General features: G+C 36.3%; 1 protein-coding gene and 1 non-coding gene across 7 annotated transcripts in view; one reads left to right on the top strand and one right to left on the bottom strand.

Moving 5' to 3' along the window:
* The window catches only part of HDX (highly divergent homeobox), a 238,643-nt gene extending 212,952 nt beyond the window's left edge, over window positions 1–25,691 (bottom strand). For all 6 annotated transcript variants that reach the window (XR_014076006.1, XM_081566549.1, XM_081566548.1 and 3 more), the window contains exon 1: window positions 25,538–25,691. The gene's annotated coding sequence lies outside the window, so the exon portion shown is untranslated. The remainder of the gene's footprint in view (window positions 1–25,537) is intronic.
* On the top strand, window positions 12,380–12,486 carry LOC145537356 (U6 spliceosomal RNA). The gene has a single exon (XR_014076375.1). It is a non-coding gene; the product is annotated as a U6 spliceosomal RNA (small nuclear RNA).
* Window positions 25,692–26,841: the final 1,150 nt, after the last annotated feature.

Genomic DNA, 26,841 nt, shown 5'->3' with positions numbered 1-26,841 from the left:
TGATTGTCTCCTTAGGAGTTCCAGATAGCTAAGGCTTTATTTTCACATTGGAATATTTCAGATAAATTCCTATGAAACACTGTTTTTATATATTGGATATCATACTTAAAACCAGTTTTAATAATGCCCTAAAATTGTATTAAGTGGGCTTCCCTGGTGGCTCAGACTGTAAAGAATCTGCCTGCAATGCAAGAGGCCCCAGTTCAATCCAAGAGTCAGGAAAGTTCCCTGGAGAATGGAATGGCTACCCACTACAGTATTCTTGTCTGGAGAATTTCATGAGCAGAGGAGACTGGCAGGCTACAGTCCAGGGTGTCACACAGAGTCGGACACAACTGAGGGAATAACACACACTTGCAACGTATTAAGGGGCTAAACCATTTGAAAAATAGAAAAAAAATATTCATAAGTGCTCATTCTTCAAAAACCTGATTTTGAAAACGGAGTGAATCCATAAAATCATCAACAATTCAAATAGAAGACATTATTTCCAACATCAAAACTTTTATTTTAAATTTTGCTTTATTTCTTTACAAAGGATTGAGCTTTAGGTTAATATAATAACTTCAATATCTTGGCCAATAGGTCTCTATTATCATTGTCCTTTTAATCCATTATTATTATTCACTTTGAAATTTCTTGTTCAGTCACAAAGTTGTGTCCGACTCGTTGAGATCCCATGGACTGTAGCACGCCAAGCTCCTGTGTCCACTACTATTTCCTGGAATTTGCTCAGATTTATATCTATTGAGTTGATGATGTTATCTGTCTCATCCTCTGCTGCTCCCTTCTCCTCTTGCCCTCAATCTTTCCCAACAACAGGATCTTTTCCAATGAGTCAGCTCTAAGCATTAGGTGGCCAAAGAATTGGAGCTTCAGCTTCAGTAACAGTCCTTCCAATGAATATTCAGGGTTGTTTTCCTTTAGGATTGACTGGTTTGATTTCCTGCAATCAAAGGGACTCTCAAGAGTTTTCCTCTAGCAGCACAATTCCAAAGCATCAATTTTTCAACACTCAGCCTTCTTTATGGTCCAGCAATCACATTAATACATGACTACTGGAAAAAGGATAGCATTGATTATACAGATCTTTGTCAGCAAAGTGATGTTTCTACTTATTAATATGCTGTCTCGGTTTGTCATAGATTTCCTTACAAGGAGCAAACACCTTTTAATTTCGTGTCTGCAGTCACAGTCTGCAGTGATTTTGGAGCCCAAGAAAATAAAATCTGTCACTGCTTCAAATTTTCCCCCTTTTATTTGTCATGAAGTGATGGGACTGGATGCCATGGTCTTAAGTTTTATAATGTAGAGTTTCAGACCAGCTCTTTCACTCTCCTTTTTCATTCTCATCAGGAAGCTCTTTACTCCCTCTTCACTTTCTGTCAATGGAGTGGTATCATCTGTATATCTACGATTATTTTTATATTTCTCCCAGCAATCTTGATTCCAGTTTGTGATTCAGCATTTTGCATGTAAGTAAAATAAGCAGGGTGACAACATATACCCTTGTTGTACTCCTTTTGCAATTTTGAACCAGGCAGGCCCACATCTGGTTCTAATTGTCCATTTTTGTCCTGAATACAGGCTTCAAACAATTCCCAAGAAAAAGAAATGCAAAAAGGAAAACTGGTTGTTTGAAGAGGCCTTGAAAATAAAAAAGAAGAGAAGCAAAAGCCAAAGGAGAAAAGGGAAGATATATCCATCTGAATGCAGAGCTCCAAAGAATAGCAAGGAGAGATAAGAAAGCCTTCCTAATTGATCAATGCAAACAAATAGAGGAAAAAATATAATGGGAAAGACTAGAGGTCTCTAAGAAACTTAGAGATACCAAAGGAACATTTCATGAAAAGATGGGCACAATAAAGAAGAGAAATGGTATGGACTTAACAGAAGCAGAAGATGTTAAGACAGGTGGGCAAGAATACACAAAAGAACTAGACAAAAAAGATCTTAATGACCCAGATAACCATGATGGTGTGATCACTCACTGAGAGCCAGACATTCTGAAGTGTGAAGTCAAGTGGGCCTTAGTACATATCACTATGAACAAAGCTAGCAGAGGTGATGGAATTCCAGTTGAGCTATTTCAAATCCTAAAAGATGGTGCTGTTATAGAGTTGCACTAAATATGCCAGCAAATGTGAAAAATTCAGCAGTGGCCCCAGGACTGGAAAAGGTCAGTTTTCATTCCAACCCCAAAGAAAAGCAATGCCAAAGAATGCTCAAACTACCGCACAATTGCACTCATCTCACACGCTGGCAAAGTAACACTCAAAATTGTCCAAGCTAGGCTTCAACAGTAAGTGAACTGTGAACTTCCAGATGTTCAAGCTGGATTTAGAAAAGGCAGAGGAATCAAAGATCAAATTGCCAACACCCACTGGATCATAGAAAAAGCAAGAGAATTCCAGAAGGAAAAAAAACATCTATTTCAGCTTCACTGACTATGCTAAAGCCTTTGTGTGGATCACAACAAACTGGAAAATTCTTAAAGAGATATTAATACCAGACCACCTTACCTGCCTCCTGAGAAATCTGTATTCAGGTCAAGAAGCAACAGTTAGATCTGGACATGGAAGAGTAGACTGATGTCAAATTGGGAAAGGAGTATGTCAAGGCTGTATATTGTCAACTTGCTTATTTAACTTATATGCACAGTACATCATGCGAAATCCCAGGCCGGATGAAGCACAAACTGGAATCAAGATTGTCGGGAGATATATCAATAACCTCAGATACGCAGATGACACCACCTTTATGGCAGAAAACGAATAGAAACTAAACAGCCTCTTGCTGAAAGTGAAAGAGGAGAGTGAAAAAGCTGGCTTAAAACTCAACACTCAAAAAACGAAGATCATGGCATCTGGTCCCATCACTTCATAGGAAATAGATGGGGAAACAATGGAAACAGTGAGAGACTTTATTTTCTTGGGCTCCAAATCACTGCAGATGGTGATTGCAGTAATGGAATTAAAAGACGCTTGCTCTTTGGAAGAAAAGCTATGACCAACCTAGACAGCATATTACAAAGCAGAGTCGTTACTTTGCCAACAATGGTCTGTCTAGTCAAAACTATGATTTTTCCAGTAGCCATGTATGGATGTGAGATTTGGACCACAAAGAAAGCATAGTGCTGAAGAATTGATGGTTTTGCACTGTGGTGTTGGAGAAGACTCTTGAAAGTCCCTTGGACTGCAAGGAGATCAAACCAGTCAATCCTAAAGGAAGTGAGTTCTGAATATTCATTGGAAGGACTGATGCTGAAGCTGAAGTGCCAATACTTTGACCATTTTTTGCAAAGAACTGACTCATTGGAAAAGATCCTGATGCTGGGAAAGACTGAAAGCAGGAGGAGAAGGGGACGACAGAGGAAGAGATGGCTGGATGGCATCACCGACTCGATGGATGTGAGTTTGAGCAAGCTCCAAGAGTTGATGATGGGCAGGGAAGCCTGGTGTCCATGGGGTTGAAAAGAGTCAGACACGACTGAGTGACTGAACTGAACCAAACTGAAGACTTTCAACAACAACAAACAGTTTTGTCATTCTAGAAAAATTCCTTATGCTCCTTCTTTGTAATCAGTCTCTCCAGTCACCCAGTCCCTGACTATTACTATACTGTTCCTATTATTTTCACTTTTATAGAATGCCATATAGACAGAATAATACAGTGCGTATTTTTTCTGAGACTAGCTTCTTTCACTTTGCATAATGTATTTGACATTCATCTGTGTTGTCTTTATCAATGGTTTTCTCCCTTTTCTTGAAGAGGAGCATTCCACGGTAAGAATACCACAGTTTATCCATTCATTCATTGAAGGACATGTGGCTGTTTTGAATAAAACTGTTAAAAACATTTGTGTTCAGGTTTCTGTCTCCAAATACATTTCCTTCTCTCTTGAGTAAATACCTAGGATTATGATTGCTGGTCACTCAGTATGCTTAACTTTATAGAAAACTGCTGAACCATTTTCAAAAGTCGCTGTACAAATTTGCTTTTGTGCCAACATTCTACGAAAGTTTCAGTTCTTTCAATTCCTTACTATATTTATTAGTATCAGGGTTTTTTTTTTAAAAAAATAACCATGTTAATATTTGTGTAATTGTATGTTATTGTTGTAGCTTTAATTTGTATTTCCCTAGTAACTAATGATATTGAGCATCTTTTAATATGCTTATTTGTCATTCACATCTTCTCTGTAGTAGTCTCCAAATATTTTGCAAGTTTTTAAATTGGATTGGTTGTTTCTTCTTATAGAACTTGCAGGGTTCATTACATATCCTGCCTACAGGTCCTTTATGAGAAATATGACTTGCAAATAGATTTTTTCCTCATTTGTAGCTTGTCTTATTTTATTAACAGTGTATTTTACAGAGCAGTTTTTAATTTTGATGCAGTCCAATTTCTCACTGCTCTTTGATTTTATGGACGGTGCTTTTAGTGTTGCAGCTAAGAAATCTCTATCTAACACAAGGTCACAAAAATTTTTCCTATGTTTTCTTTTAGTCACTTTATATTTTTGCATTTCACATTTAGGTTCAGGATCCATTTGGAGTTGATTTTTGTATAAGGTGTGAAGTACAGGTCAAAGTTTTATGTGTTTTTTTTTTCATAGTGATATACAATTGCTCCAGTATCACTAATTGAAAAAAAATATTGAACTGCTTTTTCATCTGTGTTAAAGTCATTTAACCACATAAGTATGCTTCTCTTTCTGGCCACTCTTTACTGTTCCATTGATCAAAGTGTTGATTCCTTAATCAAAACCACATTGTCTTAACTACTATAGATTTATAGTAAGTTTTGAATCAGGAAGTGTAAGTCTTCCAACACTGTACTTTAAAAAAACCAATTTAGCTATTATACATCCTTTTCACCCTCATATGAATTTTGGAATCAGATTCTTGGTACCTGTAAAATTTCTGCTGGGATTGGATTGAATCTATAAATTAGTTTAGGGACGACTAGTATGTCTCCTAAATCATGAATATGATATATTTCACTATAATTATTTAGATCTTGTTTGATTTCTTTAATCAGAGTTTTATACTTTTCAGTATACAGATTCAGTACATAGTCTGTTAAATTCATACCTATACATTTCTGGTGTGTGTGGGGCTTTAGGGGGACTATTGTAAATGGTATTTTTAAAATCATGGTTACTATAGTTTAAAATAACATAGTGTATATTGAAATTTGCTGAGAGTAGATTTCAAGTGTTCTCACTATACCAAAAAAAAAGAACTAAACAGAAAAATGTGAGGTGATGGATATATGAATTACCCTGATTGTACTAATCATTTCATAATACATTTACATATCAAACCATCACATTGTACACCTTAAACATATACAGTTTTCATTTGTGAACTATATTTCAATAGAGCTGGAGTCTTTTTTCAAAAATTCTAATTGTTCATTGCTAGTATATCAACATACAACTAATTTTGGTATATTGACTTCAGCAAACTCACTTACTGGTTTCAGAAGTTTTTCTGTTGATTGTCTGGTCTGTTCTAAACAATTGTGTTATTCACAAAGAGAGAAAGACTTATTTCTTCTTTTCCAATACATTTGCCTTTTATTTCTTATTGTGCCTGGCTAAGGCCTAGAGTATAACGTTTAAATGAAAATGAAAAGTCAAAAAGATAGGACACTGAAAGATGAACTCCCCAGGTTTGTAGATGCCCAATATGCTTCTGGGGAAGAACGGAGAAATAACTCCAGAAAGAACGAAGAGATGGAGCCAAAGCAAAAATAACACCCAGTTATGGATGTGGTTGGTGATGCAAGTAAAGTCCAATGCTGTTAAGAACAATATTGCATAGGAACTTGGAATGTTAGGTCCATGAAATAAGGCAAATTGGAAGTGGCCAAACAGACAGTGGCAAAAGTGAACATCAACATGTTAGGAAAACGTGAACTAAAATGGACTGGAATGGGTGAATTTAACTCAGATGACCATTATATCTACTACTGTGGGCAGGAGTCCCTTAGAAGAAATGGAGTAGCCATCATAGTAAACAAAGAGTCCAAAATGCAGCACTTCGATGCAATCTCAAAAACGACAGAATGATCTCTGTTCATTTTCAAGGCAAACCATTCAATATTACAATAATCCAAGTCTATGCCCGGACCAATAATGCTGAAGATGCTGAAGCTGAACAGTTCTATGAAGACCTACAAGACCTTCTAGAACTAACACCCAAAAAGATGTCCTTTTCATTATAGGGGACTGGAATGCAAAAGTAGGAAGTCAAGAGATACTTGGAGCAACAGGCAAATTTGGACTTGGAGAACAAAACAAAGCAGGGCAAAGGCTAATAGAGTTTTGCCAAGAAAATGCACTGGTCATAGCAAACACCCTCTTCCAATAACACAAGAGAAGACTCTACGCATGGACATCACCAGATGGTCAATACCAAAATCAGATTGATTATATTCTTTGCAGCCAAAGATGGAGAAGCTCTATACAGTCAGCAAAAAAACAAGACCAGGAGCTGACTGTGGCTCAGATCATGAATTTCTTATTGCCAAATTCAACTGAAATTGAAGAAAGTAGGGAAAACCACGAGACCATTCAGGTATGACCTAAATCAAATCCCTTATGATTATACAGTGGAAGTGACAAATAGATTCAAGGGATTAGATCTGACAGACAAGAGTGCCTGAAGAGCTATGGTCAGAGGTTTGTGACATTGTACAGGAGGCAGTGATCAAGACCATCCCCAAGAAAAAGAAATGCAAAAAGGCAAAATGGTTATCTGAGAAGGCCTTACAAATAGCTGACAAAAGAAGAGAAGCTAAAGGCAAAGGAGAAAAGGAAAGATATACCCATTTGAATGCAGAGTTCCAAAGAATAGCACAGAGAAATAAGAAAACCTTCCTCAATAATCAATGCAAAGAAATTGAGGAAAACAATAGAATGGGAAAGACTAGAGATCTCTTAAAGAAAATTAGAGATATCAGGGGAATATTTCATGCAAAGATGGACACAATAAAGGACAGAAATGGTATGGACCTAACAGAAGCAGAAGATATTAAGAAAAGGTAGCAAGGATACACAGAAAAACTATACAAAAAAGATCTTCTTGACCCAGATAACCAAGATGGTGTGATCATTCACCTAGATCCAGACATCTTGGAATGTGAAGTCAAGTGGGCCTTAGGAAGCATCACTATGAACAAAGCTAGCAGAGGTGATGGAATTCCCATTGACCTATTCCAAATCCTAAAACATGATGCTGTGAAAGTGATGCACTCACTATGCCAGCAAGTTTGGAAAACTCCACAGTGGCCACAGGACTGGAAAAGGTCAGTTTTCATTCCAACCCCAAAGAAAGGCAATGCCAAAGAATGCTCAAACTATGGCACAATTGCATTCATCTCACATGCTAGTAAAGTAATGCTCAAAATTGTCCAAGCTAGGCTTCAACAGTAGGTGAACTATGAACTTCCAGATGTTCAAGCTGGTTTTAGAAAAGACAGAGGAACCAGAGATCAAATTGCCAATATCCGCTGGATCATTGAAAAAGCATAAGAGTTCCAGAAAAAAAACATCTACTTCTGCTTTATTGACTATGCCAAAGCCTTCGACTGTGTGGATCACAACAAACTATGGAAAATTCTTAAAGAGATGGAATGCCAAACCACCTGACCTGCCTTTTGAGAAATCTGTATGCAGGTAGAAGCAACAATTAGAACTGGACATGGAACAGCAGAATGATTCCAAATCAGGAAAGGAATATGTCAAGGCTGTATATTGTCACCCTGCTTATTTAACTTTTTTTTAAATAAATTTATTTATTTTAATTGGAGGCTAATTACTTTACAATATTGTAGTGGTTTTGCCATACATTGACATGAATCCGCCACAGGTGTACATGTGCTTTCCATCCTGAACCCACCTGCCACATCCCTCCCCATCCCATCCCTCTGGGTCATCCCAGTGCACCAGCCCCGAAAACCCTGTCTCATGCATCGAACCTGGACTGGTGATCCATTTCACATATGATAATATACATGTTTCAATTCCATTCTCCCAAATCATCCCACCCTCGCCCTCTCCTACAGAATCCAAAAGACTGTTATATATGTATGTGTCTCTTTTGCTGTCTCGCATATAGGGTTATCGTTACCATCTTTCTAAATTCCATATATATGCATTAGTATACTGTATTGTTTTTTTTTTTCTTTTTGGCTTACTTCACTCTGTACAATAGGTTCCAGTTTCATCCACCTCATTATGCAGAGTACATCATGCAAAATGCCAGGCTCTATGAAGCATAAGTTGGAATCAAGATTGCTGGGAGAAATATCAATAACCCCAGATATGCAGATGACACCACCCTTAAGGCAGAAAGCGAAGAAGAACTAAAGAGCCTCTTGATGAAAGTGAAAGAGGAGAGTGAAAAAGCTGGCTTAAAACTCAACATTCAGAAAACTAAGATCATGGCATCCAGTCCCATCACTTCATGGCAATTAGATGGGGAAACAGTGGCAACAGTGGCTGACTTTATTTTCTTGGGCTCCAGAATCACTGCAGATGGTGACTGCAGCCATGAAATTAAAAGATGCTTGCTCCTTGGAAGGAAAGTTATGACCAACCTAGACAGCATATTACAAAGCAGAGACATTACTTTGCCAACAAAAGTCCATCTAGTCAAAGCTATGGTTTTTCCAATAGTCAAGTATGGATGTGAGAGGTGGACTATAAAGAAAGCTGAGTGTAGAAGAATTGATGCTTTTGAACTGTGGTGTTGGAGAAGACTCTTGAGACTCCCTTGCAGTGCAAGGAGATCCAACCAGTCAACCATAAAGGAAATCAGTCCTGAATATTCATTGGAAGAGTTGTTCCTATAGCTGAAACTCCAAAATTTGACCACCTGATGTGAAGAACTGACTCATTGGAAAAGACCCTGATGCTGGGAAAGATTGAAGGAGGGAGAAGAAGGTGACAACAGAGGATGAGATGGTTGGATGGCATCACTGACTTGATGGACATGAGTTCGAGTAAGCTCCGGAGTTGTTGATGGACAGGGAAGCCTGCTGTGCTGCAGTCCACGGGTTCATAAAGTGTCAGACACGACTGAGTGACTGAACAACAGTAACATTACTGTCATCATTATAATCGATGGATATTGCATTTTGTCAAATGCTTTTTCCTGCATCTATTGAGAAAATTGTACAGATACTGTTCTGTTCTTTACATTCTTGATATGGTAAATTATGCTGATTGATTTTCAAACGTTGAACCAGTCTTCTGTTCCTGGAATAAACCCCATTTGGTGGTGATGTATTGCTTTTATATATTTATTTGATTTATACATATACTGTTAAAAGTTTTGAGTTTGCATTCATGAGGGATGTTTGTGATTTTCTTCAATTGTATTAGGCTTGGTATAGAGTAATACGTTCAGAAGTGTTCCTTCTCTACTTACATGCTCTAGAAGAGTTTACATAGAATTATTTGCATTAAATCTTTGTTAGAAATCACCAGTGAAGCCATCTGAGCATGAACTTTCTTTGTTGGAAAGTTTCAAACTAGCATTACATTTCTATATTATTCAGATTATCTAGCTCTTCTTAATTGAGTTTGGGCAGTTTGTGTCTTTCAAAAAATTGGTCATTTTATCTAAGTTGCTGAATTTAAAGGTGCAAAGTTTCTTATAGACTATTTCTTTATGATCCATTTAATATTTGTAGGGTATATTGTGGTGTACTCTTTTTCTTGATACTGGAAATTTGTTTCTTTTGTCTTGGTCAGTTTGACAAGAGGTTTATCACCTTTATTGATCTTCTGAAATAATTAGCTTTTCATTTCATTGACTTTTGTCTACTGTTTTTCTGTCTTCGTTTGCATTGATTTCTGCTCTTACCATTACTTTCTTACTGTTTTATTTGGAATTAATTTGGTCTTCTTTTTTTTAAATTTCTTAAGATGGGAACTTAGATTATTGATCTTTCACCTTTCTCTTTTTCTAATTATAAGCAATTAACGCTATAACTTTACTTCTAAGTATTACTTTGGCTGCATTCTACAAATTTTGATAGGCTGTATTTTTTTAACAGCCTTACTGAGGTATATCTGATGTACAAAAGCTGCACAATATTCAGTTTCTACAAATTAATGAGGTTAGCCTTAAACAAAAACCAGTGGTACCTTTACCATAATCAAAGTTGTCAACATTTCCAACAACCCCCCGAGTTTCCTTGTGTTTCATTGTTTATTTGTTCTGTAACAAGAACACTTAACATGAGACCTACTGTTTTAACAAATTTTTAAGTGCAGAACATTGTTGTTGTTGTTCAGTCACTAAGTCATGTCTGACTCTTTGCAACCCTATGGATTGTAGCACATCAGGCTCCTCTATCCTCTACTGTCTTCTGACGTTTGCTCAAATTCATGTTCATGGTGTACAATACTGTATTGTAAACAATAGGTATAATATTCTAAAACAGGTCTCTATAATTTATTCATTTGGCATAACTGAAACTAACTACCCATTGAATAACAACTTCCCATTTCCTTCACCCTCCGTTCCCGGCAACCACCATTGCATTCTCTGCTTCTGACTATTTTAGATACTTCGCTTAAGTAGAATCATGCAGTATTTGTCCTGTGACTAGCTTGTTTCACTTTAATGTCCTTCGGGTTCATTCATGTTGTTGCAAATGGCAAAATTTCCTTCTCTTTAAGGAATGAATAACATCCCATTGCATGTATATATTACTTTTTATTTATTCATCTGTTGACAGACACTTGGTTATTTCCATATTGTGGCTATTGTGACTAGTGCTGCAATAAATATGGGTGTGCAGCTATCTCTTCAAGATCCTGATTCTAATACTTTTGAATATAGTTGTCCCTTGCTATCTGCAGGAGATTGGTTCCAGGAACCCCCACAGATAACAAAATCCAAGGATGCTCAAGTCCATTATAATTGACTCTCTATATCAACCTACCCTTGGGTTCCACATCCATGGAAACAAAAAGATGGCTATATACCCAGATGTGGGATTACTAAATCATATGGTAATGCTATTTTTAATCTTTTTCAGGAATCTCCATATTGTATGCCATAGCTGCTGAACATTAATCAACATCCCACCAACAATGTACAAGGGTTCCAATTTCTCCACAGCTTTGCCAATATTTTTTATCTTTTGGTTGTTTAATAATAGGCATTCTAACAGGTTTAATACCATAAACACACACAGAAATCAACTCGAAAAAAAAAAAAAAAAAAACTTAAACACAAGATCTGAAACTGTAAAACTCCTAGAAGAAAACACAGGGAAAAAGTTTCTGGACACTGGTCTTGGCAATGATTTCTTGGTTATATCACCAAAAGCACAGGCAACAAAAGCAAAAATAGACAAGTGGGATTACAACATACTAAAAAATTCTGCCTAGCAAAGAACAATCAAGTAAATGAAAACACAACCTACAGAATGAAAGAAGATATTTGAAACCATGTATCTGGTAAGGGTTAATTTTAAAAATATGTAAGGAACTCCTAAAACTCAATAGCAAAAAATAACTAATTATCCAATTAAAAGTGAGCAAAGGGCTTGAACAGATATTTCTCTGAAAAAGACATACAAATGGTCAACAAGTATTTGAAAGATGCACAACATCATTAAGCATCAGGTAAATGCAAAGTAAAACTACGATGACATGATGTATTTTAATCATCATTCAGTTCAAAATACTGATTTTCCCATTTATTGTTTAAAATATTTAAGTATTTTCCAGATATCTTTGTTATTGATTTCTAATTTAGTGTATTTATTTCAACTGTTTTAAGTTCTTTACAATTTGTCTTATGGCCCAGGCAGAATATGATTTCTTTTAAAGAATATTCCATGTACGTTTTGCAAGGAATGTATCTTTGTCTGTTGTTGGAAAGTTCTAATAATGTCAATTAGTTCATGTTGGTTAATAATGTTACTCAGATTTTCTGTATCTATACTGATTTTCTGACTACTTGTTCTATCAATTACTGAAAGAAAAACGGTGAAGTCCTCAAGTATAATTGTGCACTTGTCTGTTTCTACTTTTAATTGTATTAGTTTTACTTTATGTATTTTGAAGATCTTTTGTTAGGCACATACACAACTAATATTGTTACATCCTTTTGGTAAATTGATCCTTTATTCATTCATTCATTCATTATGTAATATACCTTCTTTATTTCCTCATACTATTCCTTGTTCTATATTTTAATTTGTCTGACACTGAAGGATATACTTCAGCTTTGTTTTGAATATTCTATTATTGAATATAATTTTTTATCATTTTACCTTTAACTTATGTCTTCATATATAGTTTTCCTATATATAAGATATAGTTGAGCTTTAAAAATCTTATGTCGTGCTCACTTCAGCAGTACATATATTAAAATTGTAACGACACAAAGAAGATTAACATGGCCCCTGCACAAGAATGACACACAAATTCGTGAAGCATTCCATATTTTTACGGTCAACTCTAATATTATTGATTATAAACCCCCTAACATTTGGATAACTCTTAGTATATGGGGAAAAATTGTGCTTGTTAGAATGAATGAAATACATTATATGCCAGGTTATAGGCCAGGTTATATGTCAGGTTCTGTTTTAGGCACTGGAGATACAGAAGTGGGGAGAAGAATCACCTGGAACTGATACTATAATGAAGGGATACAGATAATAAAAAAATTGTATAAGTAAACTAAAAAAACATCCAGTATGACAATATGTATTTAAGCTAGTGTGTTTAGATCACTTATATTTAACATAATTACCAATATGGATGGATTTAGGTGAATTATTTTAATAACTGTTTCCTGTTGGTCCTTCGGACTTTTTGTTCTATTTCCCTTTTCCCGGCTTCTTTTTTGTTATCTGAAAATGTTTTTGGAATAGTTTAATTCATTGGTGTTTGGGGTACATGTCTATATTTTTGAAGTGTTTTTATCACTGACTTTGGTCTCTATGATTTGTCATGAGAAATTAATTGTGTGTGTGTGTTAGTCACTCAGTTGGGTCCGACTCTTTGCGACCCCCTGGACTGTAGCCCACCAGGCTTCTATGTCCATGAGATTCTCCAGACAAGAATACTGGAGTGGATTACCATTCCCTTCTCCAGAGGATCTTCCTACCCCAGGGATCAAACCCTGATCTCCTGCATCATAGCCAGATTCTTTACCATTTGAGCTACAGGAAAGTCTAAAATATGGAACACTTCATGAGTCTGCATGTCATCCTTGCACAGGGAGAAATTCATGGTCATTTTCAAATCTTCATTTCCCTATATATTTTGTTTTTCTCCAGCTGTTTTCAACACGATACATTTGATTTTTAGCAATTTGATTATAATGTCTGGTCATGATTTCCTTTGAGTTTAACTTGTTTCAAGGGATTTTGAATCTGTAAATTTTTATCATTCTTATGTGTTTTGTAAAGTTAATTCACTAATGCAGTAATTCAGACAATGTTTGTTTTTTTTTTTTCCTTTTCTTTCTTTTTTTGGCCGTGTCGTGCGACATGTGGAACTTCCCTGCCCAGGGATCAGACCCACATCCCCTTCATTGCAAGTGCAGAGTCTTAACCAGTGGACCACCAGGGAAGTCTGGATGTTTCTTCAAAGGAAGAATTTTAATGATAAATTCAATTTATTTAATAAAGTGTTCAGTTATTGTATTTCTTCTCAAACAAGATTTGATAATTTCTGTCTTTCAAAGTATATGTACATTTACTTTAGGTGGTTGACTTTATAGGCAGAAAGTTAATGGTCCATTAGTATTTTTAGGGTTTTTATTTATTTTTAATTTGAGGATAATTGCTTTACAAATATTGTGTTGGCTTCTGTCATACAACAACATGAATCAGCCACAAATACATATAAATCTTCCTCCTGAACCTCCTCCCAATCCCCCACCCCATCCCATGCCTCTAGGTTGTCATAGAGCACTGGGTCGAGCTCCCTGTGCCTATAGAGCAGCTTCTCACTGGCTATCTGTTTTTACACATGGTAGTGTATATATGTCAATGATACTCTCTCAATTCATCCCACCTTCTCCTTCTCCCTCTATGTCCAGTCTGTTCTCCATGTCTGCATCTCTATTCCTTCCCTGCAAATAGGTTCATCAGTACCATTTTTCTAGATTCCATATATATGCGTTAATATATGAAATTTGTTTTTCTCTTTCTGACTTACTTCACTCTGTACAACAGACTCTAGGTCCATTCATCTCACTACAACTGACTCAAATGCATTCCTTTTTATGACTGTGTAATATTCCAACTTCTTTATCCATTCATCTACTGATGGACATCTAGGTTGCTTCCATAGTAGTTTTACATTTGTCTCTAGAATTGCAATTTGGATCTTCTGTGTAATGAGAGTTTGATCTTTTAAAATTTGGGAGAATGCAAAAATTAAGCACAACACCAACAGGCATGGCATCCATGTATGTAGATTTGTTGTTGTTCAGTTGTTCAGTCATGTCCAACTCTTTGAAACCCCATGGACAGCAGAACACCAGGCTTCCCTGTCCTTCACTATTTCCCAGAGTTTGCTCAAACTCATGTCCATTGAGTTGATGACATAGATGTCTCTGTATAATTTTTTAATGTAAATTTAATGTTGAAAATTAAAGGATATTATACTATAGCAGAATTCTATTAAAAACTAAGTTGTTAAATAGTGTTTTATTTAACAAATTTTATTAAATATGCAATAATGAACTGACACTTTGAACTTAATGAAATTTGAATACATGCAAAAGAATTGCTATGGTAAATCTGTTCTCAGAAGCTGTCACTTTAATTTATCATTTACATTTAATGATCCTCATCTTTACAAATAGCAGTTTTCTATTTAGCTATTTTATAATTAACTTATCAGAATTTACAAATATTGCAAAAAATAAATTTCATCATCTTCCAAGCATGAAGTCAAGTAACAGGCATTGCATCTATTCAAAGACTATGAAAGGATATTCTTTATTTGTTTATTGGGCTATGACTACTGAAGTGCATTCTACACATCTCTTATCTTCCATTTTAAAAGAGATATAATTGGCCTCTATCACTAAGATAGAAATATGAAAGAGGAAATTTTACCAACAATCTATATAATTTTCTCAGGGCATGAAGAAATTGTATACTGATCTCATTTTAAATAACACTTAAAAATTTTCTACAATTGATATTAATATTATCCAGTTACATATGACATATCTCTATAGCCATATGTAAATGTTCAAAAAAGTATTGGCAAGTAGATCTGTTATATCTCAAACATTTCATTAATTTTAATAATTTGTTAGCTTTTAATGATGCTGCTTTTATCACAAATAATAAAATACCTTTAAACTGCAAATACCTTATCATACACTCAGATATCAAAACTCATAACAAAGTAAAAAAGATCAATTTCAAACAGATAACCTGTTGGACAACAGAAGCATAAACAGGGCCTCAACTAGAAAACTGATTTCCTGTTTTCTTCAGCTATACCTGGTGGCTCAGAGGGTAAAGCGTCTGCCTGGGATGCGGGAGACCTGGGTTTGATCCCTGGGTCAGAAAGATCCCCTGGAGAAGGAAATGGCAACCCACTCCAGTATTCTTGCCTGGAGAATCCCGTGGACGGAGGAGCCTGGTAGGCTACAGTCCACGGGGTCGCAAAGAGTCGGACACGACTGAGGACTTCACTTTCACTTTCACTTACATACAATCATACAGAATACGTGAACATTGTTGCATAGCATCTCCCAATAAGTTAAACACTACCTTGATCCATATATATTTGTTGACTAATTTCTATTCCTTTTTACATTTCTAGCTACAAGCAAATTGTACAAGTAAATCATTTCTATCTTTCGCCAGTTCATGATAGTGATACCATTGCCATAAGCCCTGACCACTAACATCTAGTAATTAACATTCTAAATTAAGACCTTTAAATGCAGATTGCATTTTAATTTACTATTGAGGAGAGCTTTATAAAATTTCTCATAGTTGCACACTGCAAAAGTAATTATTAATGAATAACTCATTATATCAAAATAATATGTCTCTTGAATTTTACTGTACTGTGAATTTATCCTTTTTAGCTCCCTCTCAGCCTTTTCTTATCATCTACATAACTCTATCCTACTCTTTCCTAACTCTTTCTCACTCTTGGCAAGAGTTTTCACAGGTAATTAAAATTTGTTTTTAAAATGTAGAAGCCATATTTATTCACTTAAACTAGATAGTCTTTTAATGTTTTGTGAATCAGATTTACATAGTATATATTAAGACTTAAGGGTAGTTTTACCGAGAAGCAAAGAGATGAATTATTTGGTTTTCTTATATTTCAATTTCTGATTTTATTGCAAAAACTGCAAAGGCTTAAGGGTAAAGATATACATCCTATTCTTAGGGAATTTGGAGGAAGATTTCTCAAAGCACACCATCTGTAACATGTATAGTGTTGAAACAACACACACACACACTTTTAATTAATCGAGTAGTGAAAGCATAAACTTATCCCTACAAAAAAATTTGAATAGACTAAGAAACTGTATAATAGTCTGAAAGACTCACGGAGTGCAACTCAAAGCTGATAGTCAAAGGTAAAGTCTTTTTGTTTCTTTTTCCTTTAAAAGAGGTAAACAAAAACAAAAACAAAATCTTCCCTACATTGTCCAAATCTACCTTTGGGTCTCTATTTGAGGAATTCTATCTTAATGTACTTAACTCATTCTGTCAAATGTATTTTAATTGTGCTTTATGACTATAAAAGAGGAGTTTTGTCACTATACCTGGTAGAAAGGCTCTGTGTGTGAGTGAATACATGCATCTTATGGGTTTTCTTTTCAAAATTATCAGTGAAATAAAACCCTCAAATTTAAAAATCTTCATAAAACTTGCAGACCTCTAAGAACATGTCCTTGGACCCCCTATGATCTGCAGACTGCAATTTTAGAGACACCACTCTATGTTAAGCCTATGACATTAAGATAGAAAACTTATGCTATAGCCAAATCATAGATGTATGTATGCTTGAAGAATGGGATAAATAGTAACAACTAATGATTTTGTTGGCACTGCATTTCTCCTGCATAATCATATTTTTCACTTGTATATGAAGCACGAAGGACAGACTGTTACATAACAAAGGTGCTGCTGGGTATTTCATCACAATTATATTCATTGGTGTTAATCAGACCATATCTGAACATATTGACTATATTATACAAGGTTTGATCATGATCATATTCAGCAATTGTTATTTTACTGCTAATTTAATTCAGGTAACTTGATAACAATTTGCAAAAATATTCTCAAGGCTATTTATAAAGTATAGCTTCACCTGTGAATTTTGAGAACACATATTGCTTTAATATATTTTGCAGAGTGAGAAATCAGAGCAAAACTTTTTGCAAAGTAATCGTTTCCTCTCCAAGTCACTGCTCTCAAAAGTTGCAATATATAAGTGTATCACCACAGATACTTTAATTTATTCACTTAAAATGTATTTCTTAAGCATATATTTGCATATTATAGTGGTATTAATATACTATGTTCTAAACGTGACTTAATTTCAAAGCGGTCAAGAGAGTGAAAAGAACAAAGGTATTTCTCAATAACATCTTTATTGCTTCTCTTTAAAGGTGAGAGTTAGAAAATGGGCAATGGATGGCAGGAATGGTAATTATTAAAATACTGTTTCCTGAAGAGAACACTAACATAATTTTGACTGCACTTGACACTTTTTATTAATATATTGATTTAATTACTTATTAAAATTTAATTAATAAATAGAATCATAGATTTTAAAGCTAGGTATTATGAAGATTGTGCCTTAATTTCACAGTTGGATAAACTGAGGGCCAGACATGTGATGTTTTATTTTGTTTTACAAAAAATTCCTAATGTATATTATAAACACTTTGATGTCTAATTTCAATACCTACAATATTATAAAACACAAAATTACTAAATAAGTGATTTTGAGGACGATATCAACTTAGATATCAATTAAAGGACTATCTTGACTATATTAGTTTGCTAAGGCTGCTATAACAAAGTATCAAAAACTGGGTGGCTTAAACAGAAATTTATTGTTTTGCAGTTCTAAAGTCTAGATCTCTGAAATCAAGGTGTTGGTAGGGTTGGTTGGTTATGAGGACAGTGAGGGAAGGATGGGTTGTAGGCCTCTCTCCTTGGCTTGTAAATGGCCATCTTCCTGTTTACATGGCATTCTCCCTTAGCATTGACTAATTGCTTCTCCCAATAACAAGATTAGACACTGGCTTCCTTTATCATCAGTTCCTGTGCAGACCCTTACCCCTTTGCATCCCAATTCCTGGAATCTGTGAATATTTTATGCTTCATGGGAAAAGTGAATCAAAGTTGCAGGAGGAATTAAGGCTGATAATCAGTTGACCTTAAAGTAAAGAGATTATCCTAGATTATTTTAGTGGGCCTAGTGTAATCACAGTTATCTTTAAATCTGAAAGATGGAGGCAGAAGAATGTCAGAGTGATGCAACATGAAAGATGTGATCAGTCATTGCTGACTTTGAAGATGAAAGAGGGCCACATGCTAAGAAATGTGGATAGCTCCTAGAAGCTAGAAAAGATAAGGAAATATATTCTTCCTTAGAACTTCCAGGAAAGAAAGCCCTGTTGACATGATTTTTACCCAGCGAGATCTGTTTCAGACCATTAACCACCAGAACTGTAAGATAATACATGTGTAGTTTAAAGTCACTGTGTTTGTGGTAATTTATTACAGGAGCAAATAGAAAAACTAATACAATTTCTTTTGAAGATATTAGTGACAGTGACCCCAATAAAGCTATACTCTCCTGTAACACTGTTGACAAGTCAAGTAATTAAGGTAAATAACATTTCAATGGTAAAGTCATTACTATCAACAAAGTAAATGGATTCTTTCAGACTTTTAACAATTTTACCCATTACATAGGTGTAGCTATATTCTCAATGAAATAATGCTGACTCTAGAATGGAGCAAAACTGATGCATATTAAACAGATAATACTTTGATTATATATTACTTTACACATGAAAATGGACAAAAGGAAGTTCACTTTTTTCTATGATTATCAGCTCTTAAAAGTTTAAGTTGTACAGGAATTCGTATTTCACTTTATAACAGTGTTTGTTAGACTTTGACATGCATGGGAATCACCCAGAGATCTTATTAAAATGCAGATTCTGATTCGGTAGGTCTTGGGTGGAGCCAGAGTTTCAGCAATATTCTAAGAAGTTTCCAAGTGATGCCCATGCTACTACTCCATGGAACACACTTTGAATAGCAAGGATTTAATAGACACAGAAGCACCAAACCCTACCAGAAAAGTAAACTGGCTCCAAATGACAATGAACACTGAGTTCTCTCCACATTAAGCACTACTAGTTGGGAAAAGAAAAAAAAAAAAAAAAAAAACCTCAAACTGATCTTTAGGATCTCTTAAGAATTCACTGGTGATAAGAGTGAGCCTCTAAGTTCTAATTAAAATGCTTGACTGATTTTTTTCAGAACACATGCCTATTAAAATTTTAATAACTTCATGTTGTCTTAGAATAGTAAGGATGAGTGAGGGCTGAACATTCTATACATCATGTAATACTGCCCATTAATGTAGAATATATTTCTTCTACCACATTTTATAATTACTTAGATCTCTTCCAATTGTTTCTCTGTTGAGGGGATTTCAACACAACAAATAATTGGTTTATGAATGGGAAAAGCTACTCAGAGAATGAATAATTATCTAATTACTCTCCTAATTGGCATAGCTATTTCATCCATTTATACTGTGGAGAAAGGGAAATATATTCCCAAATGAATGCAGAGTTCCAGAGAATAGCAAGGGGAGATTAGACAGCCTTCTTAAGTGAACAATGCAAGAAAGAGAAGAATACAATAAAACAGGAAAGACTAGAGATATCTTTAAGAAAACCAGAGATATGATACCAAGGAAACATTTCATGCAAAGATAGGCACAATAAGGGACAAAAACGACACGGACCTAACAGAAACAGAAGAGATTAAGAAAAGGTGGCAAGAACACACAGAAGAACTATACAAAAAAAAAGATCTGCATGACGCAGATAACCACGATGGTGTGGTCACTCACCAAGAGCCAGACATGCTGGAGTGTGAAGTCAGGGGGTACTTAGGAACCTTTACTACAAACAAAGCCAGTGGAGGTGATGGAATTCCAGCTGAGCTATTTCAAATCCTAAAAGATGATGTTGTTATAGTGCTGCACTCATTATGCCAGCAAATTTGGAAAACTTGCAGTGGCCACAGGCCTGGAAAAGGTCAGTTTTCATTCCAATCCCAAAGAAAGGCAATGCCAAAGAATATTCAAATTACCTTATAATTGCACTCATTTCACATGTGAGCAAGGTAACGGTCAAAATCGTTCAAGCTAGATTTCAGCAGTACATGAACCGAGAACTTCCAGATGTACAAGCTGGATTTAGAAAAGGCAGAGGAACCAGAGATCAAATTGCCAACATTCACTGGATCATAGAAAAAGCAAGGGAATTCCAACAAAAAAAATCTACTTCTGATTCATTGACTACACTAGAGCCTTTGACTGTGTGGGTCACAACAAACTGCAGAGTATTCTTAATGAGATGGGAATACCAAACCACATTACCTGCCTCCTTGATAAACCTGTATGCAGGTCAAGAAGCAACAGTTAGAACTGGACATGACAAAATGAATTGGTTCAAAATTGGGAAAGGAGTACATCAAGGGTGTATACTGTCACCCTGCTTATTTAACTGATGTGCAGGGTACATCATGTGAAATGCAAGGCTGGATAAAGAATAAGCTGGAATTTAGATTGTGGGGAGAAATATCAACAACCTCAGATATGCAGATGATACCACTTTAATGGCAGAAAGTGAAGAAGAACTAAAACGCCTCTTGATGAAGGTGGAAGAGAAGAGTGAAAAAGCTGGCTGAAAACTCAACATTCAAAACACAAAGATCATGGCACCTGGCCCCATCACTTCATGGCAACTAGATGGGAAAAATGTGGAAACAGTGTCAGATTTAATTTTCTTGGGCTCCAAAATCAATGCGGATGGTGACTGCAACCACAGAATTAAAAGACGCTTGCTCCTTGGAAAAATAACTATGACAAACCTAGACACTGTATCAAAACTCAGAGACATCACTTTGCCAAAAACGGTCCGTATATCAAAGCTGTGGTTTTTCTAGTAGTCATGTATGGATGTAAGAGTTAGACTACAAAGAAGGCTGAACACCAAAGAATTAATGCTTTTGAACTGTGGTGCTGTATAAGACTCTTGAGAGTCCCTTGGACAACAAGGAGATCAGACCATTCAGTCCTAAAGGAAATCAATCCTAAATATTCATTGGAAGGAGTGGTGATGAAGCTGAAGCTCCAATATTTTGGCCACCTGTTGTGAAGAGCTGACTCATTCCCTGCTGCTGGGAAAGACTGAGGGCAAGAGGAGATGGGGGCAACAGAGGATGAGATGGTTAGATGGCATCACTGACTCAATGGACATGAGTTTAAGTAAACTCCAGGAGATAGTGAAGGACAGGGAAGTCTGGTGTGCTGCAGTCCATGGGATTGCAAAGAGTCAGACATGACTTAGCAACTAAACAACAACAAATTTCATCCATAAAAGACACAATAGGTAGACCAAGCTAACCAAATAAGAAAGTATAATATATAAAGCAATGCATTATTGTAGGAGAAAACACCTCAATCTGTTCTTTCACAAAACTCAGTGAAGAAATACTTTCACCACTGCTTGGTACTTGACAGTAGGAAAAATAATGTATGGGTCTATATGCCTTCTGCCATTGAAGCCACTGGAGTCAAAACAAGGATCCCTTCTCCTAAAACTCGGCCTATCTCTTTAAAAAGTTTCATTTCCACTGAGAGAGAAAGGAATATGTCACAGACATTACAGAATCATAAAGAGAGATAAGTCTGGAGAAGTTTTACACATACACAATGTTTAAAAACAATAAATGAAGATCGGCCTCGCTCTAGTTCTCCAATCTAGAACCTAGTAGTTAAGAGTGAAGCCTCTAGAATGACACTTGCTTTGAAATACTGGCTCTGCTACTTACTACTTGTATGATTTTGGGCAAGCACTATACTCAAATGCGTGTCTGCTTGAGAAAAGTGCCTACACAGGGCATGTAAGTTACATGTTTCCATGGCTGGTTTAAGAATCTTAAGGTAAATTTCCCTCAATTCCAAGGGAAGAGAAGCTAAGAAAATATTTTCCTCAATTTTTGCCTCTCTAAAAAGTAACATATTTAAAGATTCTAAGGATCAATCGAATTGGAGATAAATCTCATGAAAAATGATAGAAGATCAAGAAGGTAAGACATCTGCTGCTGTAGATTTCTTTACAGATGTCAAATGTAAATTATAGCATCTGATTGGCACAAAATAGCATTTGACTGACACAGTATAATGTTAATTGTTCAGCTGCCATGTACCTGGCTCTCTGGTTAATCCAGGCAATTTAGCTACTTGTTGGCACAAAAATGATTCCATTTGCATAGACAGGTTTCAGTTTATTGTCTTGAAATTTTATGCAGCCTAGAAAGGTCCCAGTTGTCGGTGACAGTTTCTGAATATACTAACCTCTCCAGTTCCCTTTGCATGCAGAACATATCTCTCTAAAATTTTCACAGTTTACTTCCAAATCACTATGCTAGATATAGTGTATTCAGACACCACTAGTTTCATGTTTATCAGACTCTACAGTAAAATCAAAATCAACAATCCAGATATTTTTATCCTGTTGGGGACTACAAAAATACATAAAAACATAAAAAATACATTACTACAAAAAACATAATTTCCTCTGGGAGTACAATTTTAAAAGCACAATTAATTAAATATTTTTTTAAATATTCATAGTTTACTTGACAATAGTTTTCAAGTTTACAAGTTATAATAATATCCTTTGGACTGCTTTTCATGCATGTTCCTCAACCTCAAACCTTGATATGATATTGGGATGGTGCCTCAAAGTGAAGCAGAAAAGTAAAATCCGTAGAAAGCCTCTGTATTAAACAACAATCAGTTTCATTCAAGTAAAATTGAGGTCCATGAAACAATGCAGTTTGAAGCCCAAGGAGTAGGAAAGTGACAGTTGAAATGTTATAAAATAGCAATTATGGAAACCATCAAAATGATTAGCTCTGATTCAAGACGAAAACTATCAGTGACAGTCAATGTAAAGCAGCAAATGCAAGACATCTTGCAATTAAAAGAGTGAATAATTGGTATATTTAAGAGAAATGCATAAGGCAATGCTATCAAAGAGAAAAACAGAAATAGGAAAATGTCTTAGTATTTTTCAAACTGAGAAAATTACAGACAGAACTATTTCTGGGATAATGTTCCTTTGGTCTTGTTTATGAGGACAAAATATATTCACAGGCCACCCAATATATAGAGATGTCTGTATTGCATTTTCTTTGACTCATATTCAGGTTTATTCAGTCACTGGAGGGTCCCTTGCTTGACCAATGATGAATAAGTTCCCATGTATATACAGTTCTTTATAACTATATTACTTCATTACCCAAGAAATTGGAAAACACAGACCATATAGCAATAGATATTTCAAATAGTCATCCAGGTGCTTTGGATAAAGAAATACATGGTAGATGGCATGGTACCAATTCTTAAGAACAGACTTAAAATCCAGTTGAGGAATCCAGTCTAACACACACACACACACACACAAAATTAAAGCAGGCTATAAGAAAAGTGGCAAATGTAAGAAGTAACATAGGAGTTCTAGAAAAGGTGAGCTTAATAAGAGTTGGATTATACTTAGGAGGTACTTATGAGAGGTGTAACTTAAGTTGAGCTTTCAAAGTGGGTAAGATTTGATTAGACAAAGAGAGAGAATCCTAGGTGAAGGGAGTGGTAATGGTACAAGGAGCCAAGTTCTGTAGGTAGATTATTCAGGAGTCATTAGGGAGAGTTGTGCACTGAGAAATAATGTTCCTGTGGTACAATTAAGTCAGATTAGGAAGCTCTTTGCAATCCAAGTATAACTGGGCTTTGAACAATAGAAAATAAGGAGCCAATAATATTGGTGAAGAAAAATGATTTGTTGAAGGAAGTGCTTAAGCCTTTAGCCTGTCAGGATGAATTAGAAGGCTGGCTAGGAGGCTCCTGAAATGACTGGATGGATAGTGGTGAGAGTTTAGACTGCAAAATAAGGGGAAAATGGTAGAAGAGGCATTCAAAGAAAACTCACCAGGACTTGATAACCCCTTAACTATGAGAAATGGGGAAAAAATCCAGATTTCTTTGTAAAATAGTTAGAAGTTCATGATCAGACCGTGGAGCAGAAGTATTAACACTACTAAACAATTATCCACCAAGGACAGAACAAAGACAGATAGGCAGGATTGTTCCTCATGTTTGCTGAGTAATATAGTCCCTCCCAATGAAGGGAAGTTAGACAGGGATCTCTCAAAATAGGATTTGACCTTGGTTCTAACAGAGGCACAGAGGAAGAAGGGAAAAGGACTTAGCACCAAGCCTGAAACAGAGACCAAAGCGTTATAAGAGACTTTTTCAAGAAGGAAAAAGGAGACAGGTAAGGATTTTTTTTTTACTCTTTGAGTCTCTCCAAACAGTTTAAGTATCAAACATCACTGAGTGACACACCTAATCAGAGTTTCTTGAAGACTAAAAGTTGGATTCACTTGAATAATTAGTGTTTTCTTTTCTCCAAATGGTTTATCATCTCAGTAATTTCTATTCCAAACTCCTCTCCGAGTTCTTTCCATTATTCTAAATCCGATAAATGAAGATTAAGAATTTGCCTTCCTAAAATTCTCAGGCCCAGTTGGGGCTGAATATGCTCTTTCAAAGTAATTGGTAGATTCTTTCCATCAGTTAGCACTTGAAACATTACAAGGCCAATTTACCAACCCTTCCCAAATTCTGCTCAGACAGACCTCAGCCCCACCCCCGCCAGATAAAGAAAACAGCGCATGCGCAAATTCTAAGCCTATTCTCCTAGCCAGGAACTCCTCACCCACCCACACCCCCGCTCCCGCCCCACAAAGGTTGTTATTGCGCAGGCGCAGCACCTTCTGCGCCTTTGAGTAGGGCTGTGCGAAATCTACAGTCCAGTGAAATCTAGAAGTGGTAGAATTCACCTCTTTCCTTTCTTCCGAGACAGAGGCGCCACTTCCTCTTACTCTGGGGCCAGAAGCGCGTCCCAAACGTCGCCCTCTCTCGGAGCAAGATCCTTCGCTCTCTGCCAGTGTCTACTGTATCCCTATCATCAGCTCGTTTTTAACCTCATGCTGCCTCTAGGCTTCACTCGGAGGGTAGAAGCAGTTGGTTCTCCAAAAGCCGCACCAGTCTGTTGGCAGCCTTTTTAGGCCGCTGAACCTCCGTGCCTGGCACCGGGCAGAGCATTAGCTCGGCGCCTTGTTCGCCCTCCTTCACCTTTCATACCCACACATGCAGGGTGCTTACCTCTGGCGTGGTGCGGTCACAGGAAGGAAAGAAGATCCCAGATCAAGGCAGTTCTGGGGCAGGCGTATTCAGCGAGATTTTTCCTGGATCTTCCCTGTCTCCTCAGACAATGAAATCAGCGTGTCCGATCATCAATTCTCATCATGATCGTGACGTCACAAAAGACAGCGGCCAATGGGAGCCCGAGATCAGCTCCGGACAGTCCCTGGCCTCAGCCCAGAACCCAAGAGTGGGTAGGGGGGAGGAGAGATAGCTGCTTGCAATGGGGCTGCCTTTCCCTGCACATATCAGCTACATCCAAAGCTAGGTCTCTCAGTACCTCTGGCTTCCTGAGCAGAAGTGAACGCCCAGCATCCCTGTGACTATAATAGTTATATGCCAGCCATTTGAGCAGGTCCTGCCTGGTCTTCCAAGTTGAGATTCGCTTGCAGCAGAATTGTTGCATGCCTCCAAAATCAAGTGATCACATACAGAACTATATATATTTTTTGCGATCAGTGTTCAATTGACAAATGTATTGAACATTCAGACAAATGTTACTGAAATCAAGGTATCCATTGAGCCTTTAAAGTTTGTGTATTGTTAAAGCAAGCCTAAGAGTGTATTGTTTAATGTCTCCAGTTGATTCTGGCAACTGAAGAAATTAAAATGATCGTTTCTGTTCACCTAACCTTAATATCTGTTCTGTTGGAAGTTTGAGTAATCACCATTATACCATAACGGAAAAATTAAAAAAAGCCTCAAGCTATATGTTACATTAGTTAACACACTTGATACACTCCCAAAATATGCTGAGAGATATTGCCACTAGAGATACAGAATTCACTGATCTTCTGCCATTATAGGACTTACCAGTCATAGATACAATATGACCAGCACATATTAAGCGTTCACAACAATACAATAAAGTGCATGACCATGTGTTCTGTCATAAAGGACAGACAATAGTTACATCATTTAATGACTGAAAACATCAGTGAGGTGAGGATAGTTGTGGAAGTGTTCTGTGTTGTATTGAAAAGTGAGCTGATTGTTGAATGGCGGATAAGAAAGGATGGAAAACATTGTCTTAAAGGGGAAGAAATAGGCAAAAGTAGGAAAGTATATATATATATATATATACAAGAGGTCCATGATGAAATCAGCCTAACAAACAGAGGGCATATTTTGGGAACCAGTGGGAGATAAGGTAGATTGATACTAAAGCCTTTGAATGTAGGCAGAGAACTTTGATCTTATTAAAAGCTACCAAGGGCCTTAGGGCAAGGTACTTAAAACTTTTACAGTCAATCCATAGAGCAGTT

Source organism: Giraffa tippelskirchi, chromosome X (genome assembly GCF_054371585.1).
Source record: "Giraffa tippelskirchi isolate mGirTip1 chromosome X, T2T-mGirTip1v1.2.pri, whole genome shotgun sequence".
NCBI lineage: Eukaryota > Metazoa > Chordata > Mammalia > Artiodactyla > Giraffidae > Giraffa > Giraffa tippelskirchi.
Note: the sequence above shows the minus strand (reverse complement) of the source record. Positions and strands in the feature narration are given on the sequence as shown.